Raw genomic sequence first — 27,045 nt, 5'->3', positions numbered from 1 at the left:
GCAGAGTGGGAGGGGGAGTTGAAGTGTTCGACCACGGGGCGGTGGGGTTGGTTGGTGTGTGTGTGTGTGTGTGTCCCGGAGATGTTCTCTGAAACGTTCCACAGGTCAGGCCCTGTCACCCCAGTGTAGAGGAGACCACATCGAGAGCAACAAACACAGTAGATGAGGTGTGTGGATGCGCAGGAAAATCGCCGGACTGTGGGAGGAAACTGGAGCACCTGCAGGAAGCTTTATGATTCTATGAAATCATCGGTTAGCTCAACTGACTGGTGTGTGATCCAGTGTGATGCTAACAGAGTGGGTTCACTCCCCCAATGACTGATTTTACCATGAAGGACTCTCCCTCTCAACCTCTCCCCTCACCTGACCCTCAATTAAACCATGTCATCCATCTCCAATGAGAGAGCAGCCCTACGGTCTTCTGTGACTATGGCAACCTTACCTCTAAGCTCTCTATTCCTGTCTACCTTGTGTCTTTCTCCAGCTTCTCTTGTGAGAGCTCAACCTGATGGAGTGTAATCAACACTGAACAGTGTGAAGGTACAGACGCTCAGGCCATGCTGTATGTGGTGGGGTACAGACCTTTCACAAGACAATCGGAGCTACATTTCACAACTTCCTGTTTCCTAGAAACATACTCCAGACATCACAAGCAGGTCACTGCAGACTGTAATCTGTGAGGTGGGGAAGGGATCAGGTAACAAGACAGAGGGGAAACGTGGAAGACAGAGAGGCAACATTTCAGCTGCATCGATATGCCAACAATTCATACAGATTCAGCCCCGGTCCTGTACTCAATAATGCCTCTCTGTGCTCTGTTCAGAATTCCTTTGAGCACCATGTATAAGACAATAATGAACTGCTGATAATTGCTGAGCATGTTATCAAATCTGCATGCATGTAAACAGTCCCAAAGACAAACAGCTCCTTTCAGATAAAGTCAGGCTGAACTCATTTCAACCCTACACTGAGGGAGGTTTAACCCTATTCCTACACAGATTTCAGCTAATCCACTATACACACATCACCACACAGAGAGAGAGAGGCACAAACATACACACACAAACAGACAGAGAGACACATAGGGAGTGTGTGAGAGAGAGAGAGACAGACACACACACACTCACAGAGACAGACAGGCACAGAGGGGCAGAGAGAAAAAAACACACACACAGAGGCAGAGAGAGAGAGACAGAGACACACACAGACAGGGCAGTGAGAGAGAGAGGCAGACAGACAGACAGACAGACAGACAGACAGACACACACAGACAGACAGGCACAGAGGGGCAGAGAGAAAAAACACACATACAGAGGCAGAGAGAGAGAGACAGATAGACAGACACACACAGACAGCGCAGTGAGAGAGAGAGGCAGACAGACAGACAGACAGACACACACACACAGACGGGGCAGTGAGAGAGAGAGAGGCAGACAGACAGACAGACACACACACACACACACAGACGGGGCAGTGAGAGAGAGAGAGGCAGACAGACAGACAGACAGACACACACACACACACACACACACAGACGGGGCAGTGAGAGAGAGAGAGGCAGACAGACAGGGATGGAGGCGGGGAGGCATACACAGGGATACAGAAAGAGACAGACAGGCATTCGGGATTAGGAGGAGAGAGACAGACAGATAGAACACAGAGGCAGAGAGGACGGGGGGGGGGAGACAGATACACACACACACACACACACAGTCAATGGACAGGCACACACATGGACAGAGATAAGGACAGACAGACACACACAGGCAGAGAGAGATACACGCGCACACAGAGGGACTGAGAGAAGGTGAGCCAGACACACTAACACAGGGACAAGAGAGATAAAGACAGACACACATATCCTCCTGTGAGTTTGGCCTTAGAGGGGGCACACAATGAACCCAGAGTGATACTGAGACTTAAAAGGATTAGATTGAGAAGGTGGGCTGCAAGAACCAGGTATAAAAAAGACTGAGATGTCAAAGTGTCTAAAAGAGGTTTGAGAGGCTATTGAGAAACAATTTCCTCTAGGGTGCTCACAGCAAAGGAGGCACAACCTTAAAACGCTGAGCTCGATCATTCAGGGGTGATACCAAAACAATCTGCCTCATGTAGCAGGAGGGTGGTGGGAATCTGCAAATCTCTTCCCCAACCAAAAAAACTCTTGTTGGGGGCCAGTTGAAACCGTCACGACTCAGTTCAATGGGTTTGCTGTTTGGCAAGTGATATCAAGGGATCTGGAACAGCATGTCAGTAAGTGGAATCGAAGTACTGATCAGCCATGATCGAATCGAATGATAGGACTGGTACGAGGGGATGAATGGCCTCCTCCTAGTTCTAGCTCTCTCCCACCCTCACCATAGTCACTTATCAAAATAAAATTTAAAAAATAGATAATTTATGAATAAAGTATAAGGAAAAAAAACAAGTATAACACAGGTCTGTTTTGACTTTGTAAAACATACAGTGGGACTTCTGTGATTCCTCATTGCAGCGTCAATCCATTTGCAAAAAAAAGGGCACTGTCTAATTATGCAAGGAAACGATTTACGTTCCTTTAAGGCAAACAAGGGATTCTCAGATCTTAACAGACCTTAGCTGAGCTTTGGCAGAAAGTCACTTATTGAAGATGTGCTACAGGATTACAGTGTAGAACACACACACACTTGTGATCGTGTCTGAACGATCAGTCATTACAATCGAATGTAGGCAGAATTTGTGAGCTGTGTCACTTGGAGATCTGGTTGATGGTCTATGTCTGACGCCCACTTTTAACAAGTGTTCCCCTCTGCCTCCAGACCAACCTCCACTAGAGGAAATAGGTTCTTTGTACCTGATTAACTAATCTCATTCTCAAAGGGTAGTAGAAATCCAGAACTCGCTCTCAATTCGAGTTTAGTTTTTGCTGTGCAGGAGTGTGGAGGGATGTGGAGTAAGGCTGGTTGAATGGAGCAGGAATTCTCTTTACCTGGGCATGTTAGGCCACTATCACCGTCCTGGCTAACGTCACAACAGTCTGGTTCACTGCGTAAGCACGGTTTCAGGGTGCTGTGGGAAGAGGTGAGCCAGAAGAGAAACCACAGTAGGAAAAGGCATACACCACTCAAAAAGACAGTGGGGTGCCACATAGCACAGCACAACCACCTGATGAAGGAGCGGCGCTCCGAAAGCTAGTGCTTCCAATTAAACCTGTTGGACTATAACCTGGTGTTGTGTGATTTTTAACTTTGTACACCCCAGTCCAACACCGGCATCTCCAAATCATAGCACAGCATAGCCTTAAAGGATGGTAATACACAGAAGAGGAAGTGTGGGAGATGCCGCTTGGCTGGGAACACAAAGCTACAGATAAGGGTTATTGGAACAACTGAGGAGAGGCCTTGAAATAAACCATAATCCCAGGCACATCTGCAGACTGTAACCCCAACACATTGACTTTCTCTTCAAAAACGAATTCTTTGCTGGAATGCGTGGGACATGCTGTCAAGACTGGCTTTAGCTTCTTCAGGCATCTGCTGAAACACACCATGTTAACCACTTTATTGCCAGTACAGTGGATCGGATCTTACGTAGATGGGAAATATAAGGTGGAGGCGTCAGTGTTGGGCTGGGGCTGACAAAGTCAAAAAAAAATCACACGACACCGGTTACAGTCCAACAGGTTTATTTGAAACCATAAGCTCTCGGAGCCCTCTCCAGCGTGTCTGCGTGGGTTTCCTCCGAGTGCTCCGGTTTCATCCCACAGTTCAAAGATGTGCAGGTTTGGTGAATTGGCCATTCTAAATCGCCCACAGTGTTCAGTGATGTGCAGGTTAGGTACATTAGTCAGGGGTAAATGTCAAGTAATAGGGTAGGGGAATGGGTCTGGGTAGGTTACCCTTTAGAGGGTCGGTGTGGACATGTTGGGCCAAAGGGCCTGTTTCCACACTGTAAGGATTCTATCTAGCTTCCTCAGGCAGCCAGCTGTAACCCAGTATCGTGTGAGTTTTGACATAGATCGGTAAGAAGGCCTCGAAAGATGGTGACAATTTCTGAAAGAACTCTATGATCAGCCCTGGTGATATTGGCTGAAAATGTGTTGCTGGAAAAGCGCAGTAGGTCAGGCAGCATCCAAGGAGCAGGAGAATCTACATTTCGGGCATGAGCCCTTCTTCAGGAATGAGCCCTTCTTCCTGAAGAAGGGCTTATGCCCGAAACGTCGACTCTCCTGTTCCTTGAATGCTGCCTGACCTGCTGCGCTTTTCCAGCAACACATTTTCAGCTCTGATCTCCAGCATCTGCAGTCCTCACCTTCTCCTGGTGATATTGGCCAACATTTTTCATAACATTCAGTCAACATTTGTCCCACACACCTTCACCCTCCTTGCAATGCCAACCTTTCAACTATGATGTGGAGGTGCCGGTGTTGGACTGGGGTGGACAAAGTTAAAAATCACACAACACCAGGTTATAGTCCAACTTCCGTATACGCCTGTGGGACTATAACCTGGTATTGTGCGATTTTTGTTTTAAACCTCTCAATCATTTAACAACACCTTCCTGACTGATTGTCTTTCATCGAACCCCAATCAGCTTCTTTTAAATCAGACTTCTCAAAATTTTCCAAGGACTCGAAGATCAATTCAAATTACAGATCCTCAGAAATGCTCAATTTCCTCAGTTAGAATTAAAAAGACTTCATTTAGAGGGGGAAAAAAAAATCCCTTCAGCCCATTGTGTCCATGTCAGTCAAACACTTCTTTATTCTAATCCCATTTTCCAGCCTTTAGCCCTCAGCCTTGTATGTTATGACATTTCAAGTGTTCATTTAAATATTTTTTAAATATCTTGAGGGATGCTTTCCTTTACCACCCTTTCTGGCAGTGACTTCCAGATACTCTCACCTCTGAATGGAATAAAAAAAAAACTTTTCCTCAAATCTTCTCTAAATCTCTTGCTCCTCATCTTCAAAATGCATCCTCTGGTTGCTGACCTCTGTACTGAGGGGAAACATTTCTGTCTATGCCCCGCAGAGCTTTATTTGGAAGCACTAGCTTTCGGAGCGCTGCTCCTTCATCAGGTGATTGTGGAGAATAAGATTGTAAGGCACAGACATCTTCTTCTCCACAGCTCCCTGATGAAGGAGCAGCGCTCCAAAAGCTAGTGCTTCCAAATAAACCTGTTGGACTGTAACCTGGTGTTGTGTGATTTTTTTTTACATCCCAGTCCAACATTGGCATCTCCAAATCAGACTATCCCAGAGCTCTGTTTATCTCAATCAGGTTATTCCCCCACCAGCCTTCTCTGCTGTCAGGAAAACAACCCCAGCTTATCCAGCATCTCTTCACAAGCTAAAAACTCCAATGCAAGCAACATTGTGGTGAACCGCCTCTGCAGCCCCTTCTCCAGTGCAATTACCTCCTTCTGATAGTGTGGTGCGTAGACAGCACACAGTAAGGCAGCTGGGGCCTAACTAACATTGGATAGAACTCCATCAGAACCACTCTCCTTTTGTATTCCACACCTCAACCAGTCAAGATACACATCCCTGCATCCTCTGGTTTCAGTTACTAACTCTGAGTCATCGTTACTTCTCTGCTGGGTCACTTGGACTTATTTTGCAGTTTATAAAGATGACTTGTGGCAATGGCATGAATACAAAGTGAAAAGAGTTAAAATGGGAAAGCCAAGTGACTCCAATCTGCAAACATATCTCCCCAGCAGCCTGATGATTGAGAGCAAGCTATTTGAATTGTTTGAGGGTCTAGCAGGGAGGAACTTGAAAAGGAAGCATATTACAATGTTATTGTGTGTAAGGAAAATAAGCTGTGTTGCCTTTCCATTTGATGTGTTGGTTTTGGAATCAGGCTGATGGTTTCCATAGGTATTTTAAAAAAACAGATAAAAACAATCAGAGTTGATAAACATTCTCCTGTCAGGTTTGAGCATGCTCAGGAGGAGAGAATAAGCTGTGATGAGTTAATGATTAGGGGCAGTCTTTCTTGAGACTTATCCCTTCAGTGCAGCTACAGTGATAACCAAGAAGGTTATGTGGGAGAACCGGGGTAAGGACGCAGGAAAGAAGGAGCAATTTTTGAGGGAAAGCACATTTCCGGCTTAAAGACAAAACTGTAACTCCAAGCCTTGAAATGAAAATAGAAAAGATTGTATTTATATAGTACTTTCACAGCCTCCCAGGCATCACAAAGTACTTCACAGTGAGTGAAATATTCTTGAAGCAGGAAACATGACAGCCAGTTTTGTTTTTCTGTACAGAAAGCTCCCAGAAATAGCAAGGTGAACACGACCAATTAATCATTCTCGGTGATGCTGGTTGAGGGGTAAACATTGACCAGACCACACAAATACCTTCTCTGATCTTCATCAAAGTGGTACCATTGCCTATTCTGCAGGCAGCAGGAATCAAAGGTATTTGGAGAAAACGGCTTTATCCCGTAACGTTGGGTTGGATCGAAAATCACAGAAACACATCGAAAATAGGAGCAGGAGGCCATTCAGCCCTTTGAGTCTGCTTTGCCATTCAAGATAATCATGGCTGAGCATCCAACTCTGTCCCCTGTTTCCACCTTCTCCCATTGATTTCTTTAGCTCTAAGAATTATTTCTATCTCCTCCTTGAAAACATTCAATGTTTCGGTCCCAACCATTTTGCGATAGAGCTATCCAAAGGCTCAGCTTTCTTTGGGTGAAGACGTTTCTCCTGATCTCAATCCTAAACGGCCCTCTCCCATATCCTTACACCGTGACTCCTGATGCTGGACTCCTAATCATCAGGAACATCCTCAATCCTCACCCAGAAGGGGATTCTCTTTAAACCTGGAGGGAGTCCCAATGGATATCATTCACTTTCACATCCTTTCCTTCACTGTTAACTGTTCACACTGTAGATACAGACAGCTGTAGACACAGAAGACTTGTCATGGGAGAAATTAGTTTTAGCATTACTAACAACAGAAGTCAGATTTTGTCAAAACTTTTTGCCATGCATTTATTTGAACAACATATAAGAAACACCAATATAAATGGGAAACTGCGTGCTTATACTATATGAAAAGAGTTGGCTGATTGGTCAGCACTGAATTGTAGAGGTGTTGCCAAGGACAATGTACAGTTAAATGGTGACTGATAGTTAATCACCAGGCTTTGCCTACATCATTAACCAGGCAAGATGAAGCTGAAACGCCAAGCCATTTCCCTGAACAATGAAGCAGAGAGACAGCTGGTGCATGTGTTGGTCCATTGTAGCAGGTGAAGTGTATGTACATGTTGTTTCAGTCTGCAACAAACAATGCCCTTGGTACTAGTATAAGTAAGTAATTAGACACAGTCACCTTAGTCTCAAGTGAGAGCAGAGCTGTTCTTTCATTACAGAGACAACCGGTAGGGGTTTAACCTGAGGGTCACCACACCTCAGGCAAGGGGAGAGGGTGAGAAGGAGAGTCTTTCACGGTACCTCAGCCCGTGCGGGAATCGAACCCACACTATTGGCATTAATCTGCAGTGCAAACCAGCCATCCAGCCCACTGAGCTAACTGGCATTAATATATGTAGCTTCCAGTACATGCACAACTGTTTTCCACAGAACCTGACCAGCAATTTTAAACTGGTCATCCGTGTAATACATTGCACACACTTGTGATCCCACAACCAACGAATCAGATCTAAGCTCTGCAGTCCTGTCACATCCAGTCATGAATGGTGGTAGACAATTATACAACTCACTGCTGGAAGAAGAGGATCTCCATCCTTAACAATGGCCATTAATGACCTTCCAGGAGAAAGTAAGGTCTGCAGATGCAAGTGATCAGAATCGAGAGTGTGGTTCTGGGAAAGCACCGCAGGTGAGGCAGCATCTGAGGAGCAGGAGAATTGACATTGCGGGCAAGAGCCCTTCATTAGGAATCAACAATGATCAATTACCTTGCCTTCATCATAAGAGAAGACGTGGGATGTTCACTAATGACTGCAGAATGTTCATTAGCATTTGCAACTCCTCAGATGTAGTCCATGTTCAAATGCAACAAGACCTGGACAATATCCAGGCATGGACTGACGAGTGGCAAGTAACATTTACACCACACAAACGCCAGGCAGTGACTATCTCCAATAAGAAACAATCAAACCATCACTCCTTGAGATTCAAATAGTATTACCATCACTGAATCACCAATTATCAAGATCTTGGGGGTTTCCATTGACCTGACACTCAACATATAAACACAGTGGCTACAAGAACAGGTCCGAGGTTAGGAACACTGCGGCAAGTAGCTCACCTCCTGACTCCCCAACGCCTGTCCACCATTGACAAGCCCTAAAGTCAGGAGCGTGATGGAATACTCCACACTTGCCTGGATGGGCGCAGCCGCAACAACACTCAAGAAGAAGCTTGACACCATCCAGGACAAAGTAGCCCAATTGATTGGCACCACATCCACAAGCATCCACTCCCTGCATCACCAACACTCAGTATCAGCAGTGTGTACTATCTACAAGATGCACTGCAGAAATTCACTAAAGATCCTTGGACTGCACCTTCCAAATCCACAGCCATTTCCATCTAGAAGGACAAGATACATGGGAACACCACCATCTGCAAGTTCCCCTCCAAGCCACTCACCATCCTGAATTGGAAATATATCGTCATTCCTTCAGTGTTGCTGGGCCAAATTCCTGGAATTCCCTCCCTAATGGCCTTGTGGGTCTATCTACAGCAGGTGGACTGCAGCGGTTCAAGAGGGTGGCTCATCACACCTTCTCAAAGGGCAACGAGAGACGGGCAATGAATGCTGGGCCCAGCCAGCAACACCCAAGCTCCACGACTGATTATTTAGCTAAGTATATCTACACTTTATTCTCCTTTACATTGGTATTCTTGTGAAATGTCCTGATAAGTGCCAAGTTTAAATGTTTTGCCAAAAATATGTCCGTTTCCAGCAATATTCAGGTTCTGGGGCTTTAGCAGTTAACTGCACACAAATCTATGTCATTGCAAACAACATTCAGGGCAGAGAGTATGTGCCGAACAGTTCCTGTTACAGGAGTTGAGGTAATATCAGCTGTTAGGCATTTGAATATGACCCAAGGCCTTGAAACATTCTCATCAGAGTGTTCTGGTTTTATGGAAATAGAAGACAGTACTGTTTTGCTTTGGTAACTGTGTTGCCAATTCTGGAACTGAGCCAAATACCACAACTCCCAGAACTGCTCCCAGCCCTGAGCTGTTGAGGGAGATTCTCAGGTGGGCTGACAGCAAAGAACTTAACAAAAGAACCTTGGGAATGGGAGCAGGAAGTGGCCATTCAACCTGTGGAGTCTGCTCCGTCAGTCAGTAAGATCGAAGCTGGGCGCAATGTGGCCGTAACTCTCCCCTCCTGTCAGACCTCACAACTCTGGACTTCCTTTCCAACCAACACTCGGTCTTTTACAGCTGACAACATATTCATCACACTGCCTCCATTGTTCTCTGATGTAGGTAGCTCCAAAGGGTAATGAGCTTCTGAACTTCATGTTTACATTGCACCTTTCATATAACACCAGGAGGTCCCAGAGCACTCGGTGTCCAATCGAGTGCAGCGCCTGCTCTAGTATGTCATGACCATATTGTGCAGAGGAAGCCTCCCATAGGCAACACAGCAGAAACAGTCAGTGACTGTGATCAAGACATCACTAGATTTCTGATCCACTCCTCCCGGGAAGAGGGACATGGGATGACAACAGAAAGACGTTGGTTCAACATCTCATCCAACAAAAAACAGGGGAAAGCTTTAAAAGGGACCTGAGGAGTGGGTGTGGACACGGGGACTGTAGCTAAACCCGAGCCATGTCGTGTCTCCCACCCATCCTCCTCCTCCTCCTCCTCCTGTAACCAAAAAAACAACCATGTGTGGAGGGTCAGTAAGGTGAAGCTTTTTAAAAATTTATTCAATGTCTCTTGGCAGTTTAGAGGAGAGGGAATGGAGGCTAGAGCAGTTGCATTCTCCTCTTGCAAGATGTGGGAGGTAAAGGCCACTATTAGTGTTCCTTCTGACTTCTTTGCAGGACTTATACACTTAATGGTAAGGTCCTAGGGAGTGTTGCTGAACAAACAGACCTTGGAGTGCAGGTTCATAGCTCCTTGAAAGTGGAGTCGCAGGTAGATAGGATAGTGAAGAAGGCGGTTGGTATGCTTTCCTTTATTGGTCAGAGTATTGAGTACAGGAGTTGGGAGGTCATGTTGCGGCTGGACAGGACATTGGTTAGACCACTTTTGGAATATTATGTGCAATTCTCGTCTCTCTCCTATTGGATGGATGTTGTGAAACTTGAAAGGGTTCAGAAAAGATTTACAAGGATGTTGCCAGGGTTGGAGGATTTGAGCTACAGGGAGAGGCTGAACAGGCTGGGGCTGTTTTCACTGGAGCGTCGGAGGCTGAGGGGTGACTTTATAGAGGTTTATAAAATCATGAGGAGCTTGGATAGGATAAATAGACAAAGTCTTTTCCCTGGATTGGGAGAGTCCAGAACAAGAGGGTGTAGGTTTAGGGTGAGAGGGGAAAGATATAAAAGAGACCTAAGGGGTAACGTTTTCATGCAGAGGGTGGTACGTGTATGGAATGAGCTACCAGAGGATGTGGTGGAGGCTGGTACAATTGCAACATTTAAGAGGCATTTGGATGGGTATATGAATAGGAAGGGTTTGGAGGGATATGGGCCGGGAGCTGGCAGGTGTGACTAGATTGGGTTGGGATATCTGGTCAACATGGACAGGTTGTACCGAAGGGTCTGTTTCCATGCTGTACACTATGAGTCTAAGTGCACCCAACTCCAGCTCCTCACAGACTGTGTTAGGGAACTGGAGCTGGAGCTGGATGAACTTCGGATCATTTGGGAAGCTGAGGGGGTGATAGAGAGGAGTTATAGGTATAGTTATACCAGGCCTGAATTACAGGATAAAGGTAATTGGGTGACTATCAGGAGGGGGAAAGGGAATAGGCAGATAGTACAGAGGCTCCCTGTGGCTGTTCTCCTCAGTAATAAGTATACCGTTTTGGGTACTGTTGGGGGGAATGACCACCAAGGAAAGCTACAGCAGCCAGGTGTCAGGCACTGAACCTGGCTCTGTGGCAGGAACAGACAGGAGATTCTGTGATCGTGAGCAAGACTCCCGGATGGTATGTTGCCTCCCGAGTGGCAGGGTCAGGGATGTCTTGGATCAGGTCTGTAGAATTCTTAAGGAGAAGGGAGAGCAGCCAGAAGTCATGGTACACATCAGTACCAATAAAATAGGTAAGGGAAGGGAGGAGGACCTGAAAAGAGAATAGAGGAAGTTAGGTTGGAAGCTCGAAGGCAGGACGAGCGGAGTAGTAATCTCAGGATTGCTATCAGTGCCACGGGCTAGTGAGGCTAGGAGTAGACAGCAAGTGTAGCTGAACATGTGGCTGCAGGGCTGATGTAGGCCAGAGGGCTTCAGATACATGGATCATTGGGACACCTTTTGGGGATGGTGGGACCTGTATAAGAGGGATGAGTTGCAACTGAACTTTGCTCGAGCTCTTTGGGAGGGGTTAAACTAGATTGGCAGGTGGGTGGGAACCTGAGCTACGGATCAGGTGATGGAGTAGGTAGTGAACAGCCAGATACAATGTGCAGAGTCTGTGAAGAGGGATAGGCCCTTGATAGGGCAAAGGTGCAGTGAGTGTGATGGGTTGAAGTGTGTCCGTTTTAATGCAAGAAGTAGCAGGAATAAGGATGACAAACTGAGAGCATGGATCAGTCCTTGGAACCATTACAGAGACTTGGATATCACAGGGACAGGAATGGTTCTTGGATGTTCCAGGGTTTAGATGTTTGAAAAGGAAGGGAGGGGGAGTTAAAAAAAGGGTGGGAGAGTGGCATTGCTAATCAGGAATAGTATCCCAGCTGCGGAAAGGGAGGTCATCGAGGAAGGTTTGTCTACAGTATGGGTGGATGTCAGAAACAGGAAAGGAGCAGTCACTTTATTGGGAATTTTCTATAGGCCCCTCTCCCCAATAGCAACACAGTCACGGCGGAACAGATTGGGAGGCAGATTTTGGAAAGGTGCAGAAGTAACAGAGTTGTTGTCATGGGTGACTTTAACTTCTTTAATATTGATTGGAACCTAATTCATTCAAATAGTTTGGATGGACCGGTTTTTGTCAGGTGTGTCCAGGAAGGATTCCTGATGCAATATGTAAATAGGCCAACTAGAGGGAAGGTCACATTGGATTTGGTGCTTGGCAATGAACCATGCCAGATGTCAGATCTCTTGGTGGGAGAGCATTTCACAATTCCCTGACCTTTACTATACTCATGGAGAGGGATAGGAGCAAACAGTATGGGAAAGTGTTTAGTTGGAGGAGGGGGAATCACAATGCTATTATGCTTGAATTGGGGCACCTAAACTGGGAACAGATATTCTCAGGGAAACGCACGACAGAAATGTGGTGGTTGTTTATGAAGCATCTGCTGACGGCGCTGGACAGGTTTGTCCCACTGAGGCAAGGAGGGGATGGTAGATTGATAGAATCTTGGGTGACAACAGATGTGGAACATCTAGTCAAGAGGAAGAAGGAAGCTCACTTAAGGTTCAGGAGGAAAGGATCAGACAGGGTTTTAGAAGGTTACAAAAGGTAGCCAGGAAGGAACTGAAGAGTGGATTTAGGAGAGCTAGGAGGGGGCATGAAAAAGCTTTCGTGGGTAGGATTAAGAAAAACGCAAGGCGAGGAACAAGAGGATGACCAGAGCAAGAGTAGGGCTAAGTCAGGGAACTTACTTAGTGGAGGGAACTTACGCCTGGAGTCGGAGGAAATAGGGGAGGTCTTTAATGAATACTTCGCTTCAGTCTTCACTGGTGAAAGGAACATTGACATTTCTGAGGACAGCTTGAAACAGACGGATATGTTTGAACAGGGTGATGTTAGGAAGGAGGATGTGCTGAAAATTTTGAAAAATGTAAGGGTAGATAAATCCCCTGGGCCAGACAGGATATACCCTAGGTTACTACAGGAAGCAAAGGAAGAGATTGTTGCACCTTTAGCGATGGCCCACTGGAGTAGTGCCAGATGATTGGAGGGTGGCAAATGTTATTCCCTTGTTCAAGAGAAGGAATAGGGATAATCCTGGAAATTACAGACTAGTCAGTCTTATGTCAGTGCTGGGCAAAGCATTGGAGAGGATTCTGAGAAACAGGATTTATGATTATTTGGAAAACCATCGTTTGAGTAGAGATAGTCAGTATGGCTCTGTGAGGGACATGTCTGCCTCACAAACCTTCTTGAATTCTTTGAAGACGTGACAAAACACATTGATGAAGGTAGAGCAGTGGATGTGGTGTATATGGATTTTAGCCAGGTGTTAGATAAAGTTCCCCATGATAGGCTCATTCAGAAAGTAAGGAGGCATGGGATACAGGGAAATCTGTCTGTCTGGATATAGGACTGGCTGGCCCACAAAATACAGAGGGTGGTGATAGATGGAAAGTATTCAGCCTGGAGCTCAGTGACCAGTGGTGTTCTGCAGGGATCAGTTCTGGGACCTCTGGTCTTTGTGATTTTTATAAATGACTTGGACGAGGAAGTGGAAGAGTGGATTAGTAAGTTTAGTCGATGACACGATGGTTTGTGGAGTGGTGGATAGTGTGGAGGGCTGTTGTAGGTTTCAGTGGGAAATTGACTGGATGCAGAGCTAGGATGAGAAGTGGTAGATCGAGTTCAACCTGGAAAACTTTGGAAGGTCGAATTTGAACGCAGAATGCAGGGTTAAAGGCAGGATTCTTGGCACTGTAGAGGAACAGAGGGATCATGGGGTCCATGTCCAAAGATCTCTCAAAGTTGCCACCCAAGCTGATAGGGTTGTTAAGAAGGCGTATGGTGTGTTGGCTTCCATTAGCAGGGGGATTGAGTTTAAGAGCCGCAAGGTTATATTACAGCTCTACAGAACCCTGGTGAGATCACACTTGGAATATTGTGTTTAGTTCTGGTTGCTTCACTATTGGAAGGAGGTGGAAGCTTCACAGAGATTTACCAGGATGCTGCTTGGACTGGAGGACATGTCTTATGAAGAAAGGTTGAGGGAGCTCGGGCTTTTCTCATTGGAATGAAGAAGAATGAGAGGTCATTTGATAGAGGTGTACAAGATGTTGAGAGGCACAGAGAGAGTGAATAGCCAGAGACTTTTTCCCAGGGCAGAAATGGCTATCACAAGGGGACATAATTTTAAGGTGATTGGAGGAAGGTTTAAGGGAGATTGCAGAGGTAGGTTCTTTACACAGAGAGTGGTGGGTGTGTGGAATGCACTGCCAGCAGTGGTAGTACAGTCAGAGACATTAGGGACATACAAGCAACTCTTAGATAGACACTTGGAAGATAGTACAATGAAGGATTTGTAGATTAACTTGATTTTAGAGTAGGATAAAAGGCCGGCACAACATCGAGGGCCGAAGTGCCTGTACTGTGCCGTACTGTGCTATGTCCTAACACAAAGAAAGAACCGAATATTTAACACTTAAGAAAAATTTGTTTAGTGCAGCACCAGAAAGCTGCCTGTCTTTCAAAGAGTTAATAAGCACAACTCCTGCATCAAAGGGTGAACTAGCCAGAAAATACACTGACGATCCAAAAGCCTCATTTCAACGGTGCAATGTTAAGCAAACTGCACTCTCTGTGCAGCCAAAAGGAGAGAAGCAGCTCATGTCCATTTATGGACGTAGCCTTCTGCACTAAGGCCACAGGTATTTACAGTGTGCAGCACTCAGTAAATGTACAAGAGCTTGGGGTGGGTACACAAGGGAAAAGACATTGTAAAGGGATCCAACACGGAGTAGGAAATGGAGCCAAAATAAAAACAAAGAAAGTGTGTTATCATTTTACAAAGAGCCGGGCCTGTGAATACATGCTGCAGGAGGCCATTCAGCCCTGAGGTCCGATCAACTTCACATCATCTGCAACTCCCCTTACCCACCTCTCCTACGTTTCACTGTTAGCTCAGTTGACCAGATGGCTGGTTTATGATGCAGAGTGATACCAACAGCGATTGTTCAAATCTCGCACCAGCTAATGTTACCATGAATCACAGAATCTGTACAGTGTGGAAGCAGGCTATTTGGTCCATCGAGTCTACACTGACCCTCTGAAGACCATCCACACAGACTGCCACCCGAAGGTGACACCCTGACGCTGTGAGGTAGGCGTGTTACCCACTGAACCATACATAAAACCCTACAGTCCCTGGCATTGCCTGGCGGTCTCCCATCCAAGTACTAACCAGGCCCGAGTCTGCTTAGCTTTAGAGATCAGATAGGATTGGGTGTTTTCAGACTAGTATGGCTGTAGGACTCTCCTTCCCAACCTGCCCCCTAGCCTGAGGCATGGTGACCCTCAGATGGTCGTGCTATCCAATGAGAGAGCAATCCTTTGGGACTATGGTGAATTTACCTTCACCGTACACATCACAGTGCTTCCATTACCCAACTGAACCACCATTTCCTGAACATTATGGGGAACAGGCAGTAAAATGGAACTGATGCCAAGATCAAATCAACCAATGACCTTACCGAATAGAGAAGCAGGCTTGAGGGACTGAATGGCCTGTCCCTGTACTTGCAATGTTTTGTGAAAAAGGAAAGCTTCAGATATTCCCAAACTTCCATGTGAAAACTTCCTTCCTGATGCCACAGCCGAATAGCTCAGCTTTCATTTTAACTTGGTCTGGACCTGCCTGCCACAGAGAATTTGACGCCCCTGCAGTTCATCAGCCATGATCTGACTGAATGGGTGGAGCAAGCACAATGGGCTGAATGGACTGCTCTGAGTTGTTGTGTTCATTATGAATGCCCTCCCCATCTCTCCACAATGGACTGACCAACTTGGCAGCAGGTGTTGATGGGCTGTAGTAGGCATCACAGTGAAACCCAGTCCTGTCCTTGCCCTATATGCATATTGCCATGGGTGGGCACAGATACCCAGGTCAAAACCCTTCCATTGGGGTCTCAGGGCTGGACTTTACACAACTTGTTGTGTTTTCAGTGGATTCTGGAACATTAAGTTGAACAAGTTCACATTATACAATAAGGATTTGAATGAAGGAATTCTCCATATTTGCAGATGATGCAAAGCTGGGTGTCAGTCTGTGCTGTGAGGAGGATGGTAAGGCACTGCAGGGTGACTTGGACAGTCTGGCTGAGTGGGCACATACTTGGCAAATGCAATATAATGTGGATCAATGTGATGTTATCCACTTTGGTCACAAAAAAAAAGGAAGGCAGACTCTGATCTGAATGGGGACAGTTTAGGAATAGGAGGGTGCAACGAGACCTGGGTACCATGGTGGAACAGTCACTAAGGCTGGCATGGGGGAGTGGGGGTGCAGCAGGCAGGGAGGAAAGCTAATGGAATGCTGGCCATCATAGCGAGAGAATCGGGGTAGCAGAGTGAGGATGTCTTGCTGCAGTTATACAGGGCCTTGGTGAGGCCATACCTTGAGTAGTGCGTGCAGTGTTGGTCTCCTAGTCTGAGGAAGGACATCCTTGCGATTGAGGGGGTCCAGCGAAGGTTCACCAGACTGATTCCCCGAATGGCAGGGCTGACAGATGAGGATCAACTGGAATTTAGAAAAACGAGGGGGGAATCTCATAGAAAATCCTGATGGGATTGGACAGGCTAGATGCTGGAAGAATGTTCCCAATGGTGGGGAAATCCAGAGCAAGGGGTCACAGTCTAAGAATAAAGGTTAAGCCATTCAGGACTGAGATGAGGAGGAATGTCTTCACTCTGAGAGTTGGGAACCTTCTCCCACAGGAAGCTGTTGGGGCCAGTTCCTTTCAATATATTCAAGAGGGAGCTGGACATGGTCCTTGTGGCTAAAGGGATCAAGGCGTATGGGGAGCAAGTGGGAATGGGATACTGAGGTTGTATGATCAGCCATGATCATATTGAATGGGAGTGCAGGCTCGAAGAGCCAAATGGCCTACTCCTGCTCCTATTTTTGATGTTGAGGTGACTGGCCCACCAGCTTCCCACCCTTCCACGCTCCGAGCACACTCCTGGTCAAAATAAAGATCGACAGCTCACAAAGCTGATCTGACATTGAGAGTACACCGCCCTCACCATAATACAACTAGCGCAAGTAGACAGGCAGCACCCCTCTGCTTCTGAAAGATTTTATATGGCACCATCTTCCATGGCATTCCCAACTGCACAAAGAGCACTCCCCAAGGATAGATATCTCCTTCCCTTCTGCAAGGTGAACACACTGCCAGACTGACTCCTCCCTAAGCTGGCCCAGTAGTTAGGGCTGTCTTTCTCACTGACCTCCCGACACTGACAGCAGTGCCAACTCCACACGGGGCAGACCAATAGCATGAAGTGACAGAACTGTTACTGCACAGGAGGAAGCCATGAACATCATTATCTAACGCCATTCTCCTACTTTTCTGCCCAACCCTTGCACACCATTTCTGTCCAGAACACCAGCCAGTGTTCTCTCGAATGTCTCCATTGAACCTGCCTCCAACACATTTCCAGGCAGTACATTCCAGACCCTCACTACTCACTGAGTGAAAGCAGCCACAACCAGCAACAAATGGTCCCAAATTCATGCTCTACCAAACAGTTATCTAGGGTCTAACCAGACAGGGTTAACCAGGGTCTACCCCAGACAGGTTATCCAGGGTCTATACCAGACAGGTTATCCAGGGTCTACACCTGACAGGTTATCCAGAGTCTACCCCAGACAGGTTATCCAGGGTCTATACCAGACAGTTATCTAGAGTCTACCCCAGACAGTTATCCAGAGTCTACCCCAGACAGGTTAGCCAGGGTCTACACCAGACAGGTTAGCCAGGGTCTACACCAGACAGGTTAGCCAGGGTCTACACCAGACAGATTATCCAGGGTCTATACCAGACAGGTTATCCAGAGTCTACCTCAGACAGGCTATCCAGGGTCTAACCAGGCAGGGTTAACCAGGGTCTACACCAGACAGGTTACCCAGGGTCTACACCAGACAGGTTATCCAGGGTCTACCCAGACAGGTTATCCAGGGTCTACCCCAGACAGGTTATCCAGGGTCTAACCAGGCAGGGTTAACCAGGGTCTACACCAGACAGGTTACCCAGGGTCTACCCCAGACAGGTTATCCAGGGTCTACCCCAGACAGGTTATCCAGGGTCTATACCAGACAGGTTATCCAGTGTCTACCCCAGACAAGTTATCCAGAGTCTACCCCCGACAGGTTATCCAGGGTCTATACCAGACAGTTATCCAGAGTCTACCCCAGACAGTTATCCAGAGTCTACCCCAGACAGGTTATCCAGGGTCAATACCAGACAGGTTATCCAGGGTCTACACCAGACAGGTTATCCAGGGTCTATACCAGACAGTTATCCAGAGTCTACCCCAGACAGGTTATCCAGGGTCAATACCAGACAGGTTATCCAGGGTCTACACCAGACAGGTTTATCCAGGGTCTACAACAGGCAGGTTTATCCAGGGTCTACCCCAGACTGTTATCTAGGGTCTACACCAGACAGGTTATCCAGGGTCTAACCAGACAGGGTTAACCAGGGTCTACACCAGACAGGTTATCCAGGGTCTACCCCAGACAGGTTATCCAGAGTCTACCCAAGACAGGTTATCCAGGGTCTATACCAGACAGGTTATCCAGGGTCTACCCAAGACAGGTTATCCAGAGTCTACCCCAGACAGGTTATCCAGAGTCTACCCCAGACAGGTTATCCAGGGTCTATACCAGACAGTTATCCAGAGTCTACCCCAGACAGTTATCCAGAGTCTACCCCAGACAGGTTATCCAGGGTCAATACCAGACAGGTTATCCAGGGTCTACACCAGACAGGTTTATCCAGGGTCTACAACAGGCAAGTTTATCCAGGGTCTACCCCAGACTGTTATCTAGGGTCTACACCAGACAGGTTATCCAGGGTCTAACCAGACAGGGTTAACCAGGGTCTACACCAGACAGGTTATCCAGGGTCTACCCCAGACAGGTTATCCAGGGTCTACTCCAGACAGGTTATCCAGGGTCAATACCAGACAGGTTATCCAGGGTCTATACCAGACAGGTTATCCAGGGTCTACTCCAGACAGGTTATCCAGGGTCAATACCAGACAGGTTATCCAGGGTCTACCCCAGACAGGTTATCCAGGGTCTACCCCAGACAGGTTATCCAGGGTCTATCCCAGTCAGCTTATCCAGGGTCTACACCTGACACAACGATCGAGCAAGCTCCAAAGTAATGAGCTGGGGAGTTGCGGAGGTCTACAATACCTGAAGATCCTGTACCCTGTAATGTTTATCTGCTCATCCCGTCCCTCTCTCAACCATGCCTCAGTGATGGTGACGACATCAAACCCCCATGTTTTAATTTGTTCCTTCAACTCATCTGCCTTGTCCATCAAACTGTTAGTGTGAGCATAAATTCAACCTAATCTTGGCAAAGCCTACAATACCTGTGCCTTCTTGACTCAGTTGCTGTCTTTTCCAAGTTTGGCCATTCATCTTCCCCTGCTAAACCCTCTCTCTGAGTTCATCCACCTGCCAAGTTAGTGCAAACCATTGCCAAATGCACTGACAAACATTGCCTCAAGGATTGTGGCCTCGTTCTGAATCAGGTAAAACCTGTCCACCCTGTACAGGTCTCAATACCACACCCGCACCCCACTACCCACCCACCCCTCCCCCCGCCAAAAAATGGTCCCAACATCCCAGAAATCACAAGCCCCTCCGCCCGCAACATCCTTCCTGCTTTGCATCCTTCTGGACGAGCCTCCCAATCACACACACATGACATCAGAAGGAATCCAGAGATTCGATGTTTGGGGTTCTCTTCATTAAACTGCATCCTAGCTCCTTAAAATCCTTAAAGACCTCAAGCCTTTTTCAACTCATGCCGTTGGTACTAATACATGTCTACAATCTCTCATCGGTTTGCCCTTCCCTTCAGAAATACCCAGTCATTCAGAGACATCCCTGACCCTGGCACTCGGGAGACAACACACCATCCTTTTCTTCATCTCCCCTCCCCCCACCTTATCCCAGATCCAACCCTCCACCTCAGCACCTCCTTCTTGAACTGTCCTACCTGTCCATCTTCCTTCCCACCTATTCGCTCCACCCTTTGATCTGACCAATCACCATCGCGACCCTCCCCCCACCTTCATCTACCTTCCAAGCTACCTCACGCCTACCAGATCCTCCTCTCATTTATCTCTCAGTCCCCTTTTCCCCACATTCCTGATGAAGGGCTTATGCTGGGGATATTGACTCTCCTGCTCCTCGGGTGCTGCCTGACCTGCTGTGCTTTTCCAGCCCCACAGTTTTTGACGCACAAACGCCTGTCCATTCTCATGCACTTGTGTCCTTTCTCACCGTAGCCCTGTTGGTCTTTCTCCTGTCTTCTGGTGCACCAGACCCACCCATAACCCAGGCAGGACATTCGCTGTCACTGCTTTTCCTTGGACAATCACCTCCCCATCAGTCCCTCAAATGGTCCATCACTGAGAAAGGACAATCACCTGAAGGTCCTCCTGCACTACCCACCTTCCTCTCTGGCTAAGTGCAGCACACGACAGTGCATTCTTTTAAAAAAAAATTCAAAAGTTGACGTCAATTAGAGTCATTGAGATGTACAGCATGGAAACAGACCCTTTGGTCCAACTCATCCATGCCGACCAGATATCCCAACCCAATCTAGTCCCACCTGCCAGCACCCAATCATTATCCCTCCAAACCCTTCCTATTCATATACCCATCCAGATGCCTCTTAAATGTTGCAATTGTACCAGCCTCCATCACTTTCTCTCGCAGCTCATTCCGTACACGTACCACCCTCTGCGTGAAAAAGTTGCCCCTCAGGTCTCTTTTATATCTTTCTCCTCTCACCCTAAACCTATGCCCTCTAGTTCTGGACTCCCCCACCCCAGGGAAAAGACTTTGTCTATTTATCCTATCCATGCCCCTCATAACTTTGTAAACCTCTATAAGGTCACCCCTCAGCCTCCAACGCTCCAGGGAAAACAGCCCCAGCCTGTTCAGCCTCTCCCTATAGCTCAAACCCTCCAACCCTGGCAACATCCTTGTAAATCTTTTCTGAATCCTTTCAAGTTTCACAACATCTTTCCGATAGGAAGGAGACCAGAATTGCATGCAATATTCCAAAAGTGGCCGAACCAATGTCCTGTACAGCCACCACGTGACCTCCCAATTCCTGTACTCAATGCTCTGGCCAATAAAGGAAAGCATACTAAACACCTTCTTCACTATCCTATCTACCTGTGACTCCACTTCCAAGAAACTATGAACCCACGCTCCAAGGTCTCTTTGTTCAGCAACACTCCCTCGAACCATTAAGTGTATAAGTCCTGCTAAGATTTCCTTTCCCAAAATGCAGCACCTCGCATTTATCTGAATTAAACTCCATCTGCCACTTCTCAGCCCATTGGCCCATCTGATCAACATCCTGTTGTAATCTGAGATAACCTTTTTCGCTGTCCACTACACAGCCAACTTTGGTGTCATCTAAAAACTTACTAACTGTACCACTTATGCTCCCATCCAAATCATTTATGTAAATGACAAAAAATAGAGGACCCAGCACCAATCCTTGTGGCACTCCACTGGTCACAGGCCTCCAGTCTAAAAAACAACCCTATACCACCACCCTCTGTCTTCTACCTTTGAGCCAGTTCTGTATCCAAATGGCTAGTTCTCCCTGTATTCCATGAGATCTAACCTTGCTAACCAGTCTCCCATGGGGAACCTTGTTGAATGCCTTACTGAAGTCCATATAGTTCACATCAACCATTCTACCCTCATCAATCCTCTTTGTTACTTTCTCAAAAACTCAATCAAGTTTGTGAGACATGGTTTCCCACGCACAAAGCCATGTTGACTATGCCTAATCAGTCCTTGCCTTTCCAAATACATGTACATCCTATCCCTCAGGATTCCCTCCGACAACATGCCCACCACCGAGGTCAGGCTCACCGGTCTATAGTTCCCTGGCTTGTCTTTACCGCCCTTCTTAAACCACGTTAGCCAACCTCCAGTCTTCAGGCACCTCACCTGTGACTATCGATGATACAAATATCTCAGCAAGAGGCCCAACAATCACTTCTCAGGCTTCCCACAGAGTTCTTGGGTACACCTGATCAGGTCCTTGGGATTTATCCACTTTTATGTGTTTCAAGACATCCAGCACTTCCTCCTCTGTAATATGGACATTTGGCAAGATGTCACCATCTCTTTCCCTACATCTATATCTTCCATATCCTTTTCCACAGTAAATACTGGTGCAAAATATTAATTTAGTATCTCCATTTTCTGCAGCTCCACACAAAGGCCGCCTTGCTGATCTTTGAGGGGTCCTATTCTCTCCCAAGTTACTCTTTTGTCCTTAATGTATTTGTAAAAACTCTTTGGATTCTATTTGCCAAAGCTCTCATGTCCCCTTTTTACTTGCCTGATTTCTCTCTTAAGTATACTCCTGCTTCCTTTATACTCTAAGGATTCAATCTATTCTGTCTGTACTTTACATATGCTTCCTTCTTTTTCTTAACCAAACCCTCAATTTCTTTAGTCATCCAGCATTCCCTATACCTACCAGCCTTCCCTTTCACCCTGACAGGAATATACTTTCTCTGGATTCTCGTTATTTTATTTCTGAAGGCTTCCCATTTTCCAGCCATCCCTTTACCTGTGAACATCTGCCCCCAATCAGCTTTTGAAAGTTCTTGCCTAATACTGTCAAAATTGGCCTTTCTCCAATTTAGAACTTCAACTTTTAGATCTGGTCTATCCTTTTCCATCATTATTTTAAATCTAATAGAATTATAGTCATTGGCCCCAAAGTGCTTCCCCACTGATACCTCAGTCACCTGCCCTGCCTTATTTCCCAAGAGTAGGTCAAGTTTTGCACCTTCTCTAGTAGGTACATCCACATACTGAATCAGAAAATTTTCTTGTACACACTTAACAAATTCCTCTCCATTTAAACCCTTAACACTATGGCAGTCCCAGTCGATGTTTGGAAAGTTAAAATCCCCTACCATAACCACCCTATTTTTCTTACAGAGAGCTGAGATCTCCTCACAAGTTTGTTTCACAATTTCCCTCTGACTATTAGGAGGTCTATAAAACAGTCCCAATAATGTGATCATCCCTTTCTTATTTATCAGTTCCACCCAAATAACTTCCCTGGATGTATTTCCAGGAATATCCTCCCTCAGCACAGCTGTAATGCTATCCCTTATCAAAAACGCCACTCCCCTCCCCTCTTGCCTCCCTTTCCATCCTTCCTGTAGCATTTGTATCCTGAAACATTAAGCTGCCAGTCCTGCCCATCCCTGATCCATGTTTCTGTAATTGCTATGACATCCCAGTCCCATGTTCGTAACCATGCCCTGAGTTCATCTGCCTTCCCTGTTAGGCCCCTTGCTTTGAAACAAATGCAGTTTAATTTATTAGTCCTACCTTCTTCCTGCCTGCCCTGACTGTTTTACACCTTTATGTAAAACATTTGGCCTGCTCCATCTGAAAAAAACACTAGGTTCTCAGTGTTTATTACAAGTGTAGTCAGGAGGGTTCGTCTTTTGCGCAATCAATGGACTTTTTCCCTCAAAGCATAACACTTCGTCCAAAACCTTCCCAAAGACAAATGTGGAACACAGTACTTCGGGTAAGGTTCATACATGTATTTAGAAACAGTTGGTTTCTGTTATAATGTAGAAATGTTATACAAATCCAGCTCATCCTGTAACAGGAGGTATGTACAGTAGAAGCTTCACACAGTAACTGTCAAAATACTAGCCCAGAGCGTACAGGACAAGGTGAACAGAGATCTAGTGACCTTCTCAGATTAATCTTGATGAAAAGTTTTGTAAAAGATAGCCCTTAGCATATCGACAGTCTGACAAACATTCTTCTGCATACAAATGGAATGAACATCATGAAAAAGGAGTACAAAAAATTTCCCTTTAGCATATCTCCATCTCCATCTCCATCCAACTGGCAAGGGGCAGCAGAGAAGTTGGCTCTGCGTCTCAGCGCCAGGGACCCGGGTTCGATTCCAGCCTCTGGCGACTGTCTGTGTGGAGTTTGACTTTCTCCCTGCGTCTGCATGGGTTTCCTCCGGGTTCTCCGGTTTCCTCCTAAGATGTGCTGGTTAGCCCTGGGAAATGCAGGGTTACAGGGATAGGGAAGGGGTGTGAGTCTGGGTGGGATGCTGTTTGGAGGGTCAGTGTAGACTTGTTGGACTGAATGGCCTGTTTCCACACTGTAGGGATTCTACAAGTGAGCATATGGCACAAGATTAAAAAGCATTAATTACTTCCAAACCACAGGCTTTAGCTGACTTCAACTTAGATGACTTAAAAACATACAGAACTTTCTCTTGTTTTTTTAAAAAATGAGAAACTTGGATGGGATTTGCTGTTGGTTTCTGATGCAGCCATCAAAGCCATTGAGCAAGTTGCAGTCCTGGCTCCCAATTGTATCTGGCTGAAGATCTGCTTAGTTTCTGACTACAGCTGCCTTTTACCCAGCGACCACTTACAGCTTCAGAACAGCGTGTCCAATCTTTCCTCTTTATCTTTTAAAAACTTGATGTGCAGGAGCCGGTGTTGGACTGGGGTGGACAAAGTTAAAAATCACACTACACCAGGTTATAATCCAACAGGTTTATTTGGAAGTACAAGCTTTCGAAGCGCTGCTCCTTCATCACATAGCTAGGATCATAGGACACAGAATGTATAGCAAAAGATCACAGTGTCAAACACTGATGCATTGTACAAACCTAGATTGCTGTTAGGTCATAGAGTCATAGAGATGTACAACATGGAAACAGACCCTTCAGTCCAACCCGTCCACACCGACCAGATATCCCAACCCAATCTAGTCCCACCTGCCAGCACCAGGCCCATATCCCTCCAAACCCTTCCTATTCATATACCCATCCAAATGCCTCTTAAATGTTACAATTGTACCAGCCTCCATCACTTCCTCTGGCGGTTCATTCCAGACACGTACCACCCTCTGTGTGAAAAAGTTGCCCCTTAGGTCTCTTTTATATTTTTCCCCTCTCATCCTAAACCTATGCCCTCTAGTTCTGGACTCCCCAACCCCAGGGAAAAGACTTTGTCTATTTATCCTATCCGTGCCCCTCATAATTTTGTACTTTTAGAATGGGTTGCAGGTTTCAATTCATTAATATGTAAATCCCAGAACTCCCTTCAAGTCACATTCCTGAGATAGATTAAGGTTTTGTAAAAAAGATGGCATCTCAGTTCAGGTAATGTATTAAAGGTGTGAGGTTAACGTCTGTCTGTATTTAAATGTTGAATCAGACTGGTTCTATTTTCAAAGTAGGAATTAATAAAATGTCACATGGATTATAAAAAAAATTGACTACAATTTGTGCGTTTTGAACAAAATAGAATGTATTTGCAAATACAATTTCACCCCATAGACTTGTATGTGTGTGTGTGCTTGCATGTGAGGGAGAGAGAGATATAGAGTGCGTGTGTGTGTGTGTGTGTGTGTGTGTGTGTGTGTGTGTGTATGCGTGACATAGTTTGTGCATGAGTGTGATGGAGCATATGCCTGTGAGAGGATGTGTGGGTGTGCCTGAGAGAGGGTGTGTGTGTGTCTATGGAGTGCAAAAAGGTCACCAGTAGTGTGACATGAACCCAAGGTCCCAGTTAAGTGTTCCCCATCTGGGAGGGAACACCCCTGCTTGGCGATTAGTCGGGGAACACTTCAGTGGTCAGGGACATTCAGGGCCTCAGATCTTTGGGTGTGCATTCTCCAAGGTGGACTTCAGGATACGCCACACTGCAGATTGGTAGAGCAGAGGCTGATAGCCAAGTTCAGTGTGACATTTTTCAAATTCCTACTTTGGAAACAGAACCAGTTTGACTCAAGATTGGGGATACAGAGAGACTCTAACCTCATTCCTTTAATGCACAGCCTGAGCTGAGATATCACCTTTTTTTATATAAAACCTTAAGTTATCTCAGGAACGTGATTTTTGAAAGAAGTTCTGTGATTTACATATTAAAGAATCGAAACCTACAACCCATTCTAAAAGAAGAAAGACTTAACAGCAATCTAGGTTTGTTCAATATGTCACATCAGTGTAAGACACTGTGATCTTTTGCTGTACTGTCTGTGTCCTATGATCTCATTCCTCTAGCTACCTGATAAAGGAGCAGCGCTTTGAAAGCTTAGACTTACAAGTAAATCTGTTGGACTAGAACCTGGTGTTGTGTGATTTTTAACTTTAAAAACTTGAGCTCAACCAAAATTCGGCTGGTTGTTCCCCTGAAGGCTGTCTCAGTCTCGATTTTGTAGTCAGGACTCTGGAACAGGACTTGATCCCACAGTCATCTGACCGATGTGAGGATGCATTATAACAGCACTACTCCTGTGGGGGGAAAAACATAGGCCCCTGTTTTTGGGACTATTTGGGTCTGTGCAAGTTCATAGGCGGCTCTTTAAAGTTATTCCAGTTAGGATGCTTGAAGCAACAGTGATCCTGAGGGGAGGGGCCAGGTTGGGTACTGATAAGATACTTCGCCTTTGTCAGAGTGGCTGGAATAGAATGTCTACAGTATGGAAGCAGGCCATTCAGCCCATCGTGTCCACAACAACCCACCCCATTCCTGTAACCCTGCAATTCCCATGGCTAATCCACCTAGCCTACACATCCCTGCACACTATAGGCAATTTAGAGTGGCCAATTCACCTAACCTGCACATCTTTGGACTGTGGGAGGAAAGCGGAGCACCCGGAGGACAATGTCTGTGTAGAGTTTGTACAGTCCCCTGAGGCTGGAATCGAATCGGTTCCCTGGCCCTGATAGGCAGCAGTGCTAACCACTGAACCACTCAGCTACTGGAGGATAGAGTCTACAAAATAAGGTACTTAAGACCCAGAGTTGAGCAGAAATCTCTCTCTTGGTGGATCAAAAGTCTTTTGGAAGTTCTCTTCCTCAGGAAGCAATGGTCATTTAATGTTTTTAAGGTAGGGATCAATA

General features: G+C 46.2%; 1 protein-coding gene and 1 pseudogene across 1 annotated transcript in view; both read right to left on the bottom strand.

The window, feature by feature from the left end:
* Positions 1 to 27,045, bottom strand: part of nxn (nucleoredoxin) — a 225,566-nt gene that overhangs the window by 158,728 nt on the left and 39,793 nt on the right. The gene's annotated exons all lie outside the window — the stretch shown is intronic.
* Positions 15,212 to 15,330, bottom strand: LOC132830673 (5S ribosomal RNA; annotated as a pseudogene).

The sequence above is a fragment of the Hemiscyllium ocellatum genome, chromosome 31 (genome assembly GCF_020745735.1).
Source record: "Hemiscyllium ocellatum isolate sHemOce1 chromosome 31, sHemOce1.pat.X.cur, whole genome shotgun sequence".
Classification (NCBI taxonomy): Eukaryota; Metazoa; Chordata; class Chondrichthyes; order Orectolobiformes; family Hemiscylliidae; genus Hemiscyllium; species Hemiscyllium ocellatum.
Note: the sequence above shows the minus strand (reverse complement) of the source record. Positions and strands in the feature narration are given on the sequence as shown.